The 3,008-nt window shown below is 35.0% G+C and overlaps 1 long non-coding RNA gene across 1 annotated transcript; it reads left to right on the forward strand.

Moving 5' to 3' along the window:
* Window positions 1-687: 687 nt before the first annotated feature.
* Window positions 688-1,829, forward strand: LOC135135221 (uncharacterized). Its single transcript, XR_010281473.1, has 2 exons — window positions 688-1,015; window positions 1,086-1,829. It is a non-coding gene; the product is annotated as an uncharacterized LOC135135221 (long non-coding RNA).
* The last annotated feature ends 1,179 nt before the right edge of the window (window positions 1,830-3,008 follow it).

The raw sequence follows: 3,008 nt of genomic DNA on the forward strand, positions 1-3,008 counted from the left end.
TTCTGGTATATCCATGTCTCATCCAAGAAAATGAAAAGTAAATCTTCACCACAATCACGCAATTGGAGATAGGTACCGCCTTAGAAATTTGATTCTGGCAGCTATAACGTGTTTAAAATGTGAAAAACTTCGCCTTCGGAAACCTAAATTTATACGTGTATTACGTACAATTATTTTCAAAGCCGAGTGTTTTACCTCTTACAAACAATAACGATTATATAAAACTTAAAAACCAATTGTAGAACGGAACCAACAAAGCATGTAGGTATATAAATCTGCGCAGTCGTCTTTCTGATTCTGATTATAATATTAACGGCACAAGCGCCGCTGTATCTGTATTATTTTAAAATTCGAAAAACACTCGACAACACTAGCGAACTTTACGGAGAATATTTCTGCCACTGTTTCCGTTTTACCCAATTTTTTGAAAACCATGAAATATTTCTTGTTTCTTTTCCTTTAAAATGAGCTTTCTCGTGATTACTTTTATGGAAATTGTTTCCATGCTGTATTTAAGGATTTTCTTGAAACGAAGCGTGTTGAAATTAGAAAAACTTCGTTTTTTTTCCACACAATTCAGATTTGACATTTGAATTAGAAAATTAGACAGTTGATGCCAATCTTAAATTTCTAGTGATCTTAAGATTGCAACTTAACCACAGAAAAGTTACTGTCAGTTACTTCTACCAGGGCTATGAAAGTCTCAGCTGACTACATAAGAAATACATGGGGAGCTTACGGAACGACATAAAGAGGTCACTGGCGTCACTAAAGGTGCTCCGACCTTGAAGAACATAGTTTCTTTTTCATTTTAAGGTTTTCGGTGAACGTTTTGTCTGGTTTTGTCAACAAGAAATGTCATATTATTTACGGAATCATACGGGATGTTGGGTTATGGGGTTAAAAACAAACGTAAAATTTATTGTAACAAAGTAATAGATACTTACGACGTAGTCTTACGATACATGTAAAAAATACTAGAAAATTCCAGGCTAAAGAGGTCAACAAACTGCAGGTTAAACGAAATAGTTTAATTTTCGATGTGTGCGTGTTTGAGCGGTCCAAGATTTATTTTTAAATTTTAGTGTGTAAAAAATTCTAACTCTAATAAAAACTGAGACGAGGTAATCAAGAGGAAAGTCTTTGCAGGGGTGGTGGAATGGTATTTTTGTATGGTTCGTTTTTTAGCCGCAAACCAGTTAACGAATACAGTGCATAAATTGGGAAAAACTCACAAAATGTATTACCCACTACCGGAGTATAAACTGCAAAATGTGCAGGTGGCATCATTAAATCGCCAAAAATCACATCTTCATTGAAAACTTTAAAATGTCACAATTAAAACAGGATGTACCACTTCGTAAGAATGTGCAAAGTTCTCACAAACTTCGCAGAAGTGGTGGTGTAAGAATTTTCGTATTAATGAATATCCACAAACATACCATAAACAGTTGTGTTCTTTCAAGGTGAGTTTCCGGTAACTCACATCACTTAATGATTGTTGAAGAGACCGGAATACAGGGAAGATGTGTTGTGGAAGTTTATTTAAAAGAACACCTTGGCAAATTTTTCATTTCAAATAAAATAGTGTTTCACAGTTGGTTCTTGCACTTGTATCGAAATAATCTGTAGTAAATAGTTTCCGAAACGTTCTTTGGAATTCTATTGGTGTGGGATTTATACAATTCCCAAATTGACGCCTCACAGAGCCAAAGAAATATGTCAAACAATACTGATTTAGTTGCAGCAACCTTTTAGTGAAAATTGTAAACAAATTGTATTCTGTGAAAACTATTAAAAATAATAAGCAAAATGTTTATGTTCCTGAAGTTGTTTTTTATTTTTTTGTGAGTGATTTAAAAATATTAAGAGTGAATTAAAAATTTTGCAATTCACTTGTGAATAACAACTTATTTGTCAAACTTGTTAAGGTTTTAATAAACGCAGTTTAAAACGTCAAAATTGAATAAAAATGTTTTGCTTGAATATATTAATAATTTATAGGAAAGAAAAAAATGACCAATGTCACTAGTACATGCCAACCATTTTTATTTTTGTGTACAATTATTAGTATTATATGAATCACATACGAATGCTACGAAATATTTGAATCTTCGTGTTTCCCGGGAACGGGCTCCCAAGGTCACACCCGTTCCGCAAATATTGCTGAAGTTTCGTTACTGATCTACTGTGCTTCTACCGAACGTGAATGCTTATTATACGTATCACGGTGGTATAAGTAAGGTGTTTCAACTCCATTCATAAATTTTCATAAAACGGGCGCTTAAAAACCGGTATCGTAGTAGGTTGTGGGAGCTAATGTGACTCGATTTTGAAATGTGTGGCAATTAGTAACTTTTATGAAATAGAAATATATCTGTGTCCTTGTTATGCTTCGTCTTTTCGACAGCAGGTATTTTTTGCTTCCAGTATGGCGATCCTGTTACTGTCATTTGGCCGTCAATTGCCTGGGTGGTAACACGTCTTCCACGACTGTTTGCTGGTTACCGGTGACACTTTCTCGTTGAATAGGGCTGGAGTTACTTTGGGACTGGAATAGTGTTCTTTCCGGTCCGTTAACTCGATAATTCTAGTACGGTCTGTCGTAACCTCAAATCGTAAACACATCAAACTTTCGTTGACAGTTCCTACATTTGATAGCGAAAATTACTAGCCTCGCGCTATCTTTGTTTAACACATAGGTTAGGTTCCTCTCTGTCGAATTCCGACCACAGGCAGTTTGCCGTACTTTCTAAAAGTAATACTAGATCTAGTGACTTTAGTGGGAGCTTAAGATGACCGCCACCATGCGGTAGTTAGTTGTACTATTTGCACTATCAACTGATGTTTGACATGACATTTGACGTATATTCCCCCTCATATTTCAAAAAGACGTCACAAAACTTAACCTATAAAGCTGACATTTTTGACGACTTGCATTCAAGGACATTTTTACGCAAATTTCATTCATTATTGGTCGACCTTTGTGAATAGTTTCATCATAGTGT

The sequence above is a fragment of the Zophobas morio genome, unplaced genomic scaffold (assembly GCF_036711695.1).
Source record: "Zophobas morio isolate AGI-343-1 ecotype UQ-CSIRO unplaced genomic scaffold, CSIRO_AGI_Zmor_V1 ptg000024l, whole genome shotgun sequence".
NCBI classification, from domain to species: domain Eukaryota; kingdom Metazoa; phylum Arthropoda; class Insecta; order Coleoptera; family Tenebrionidae; genus Zophobas; species Zophobas morio.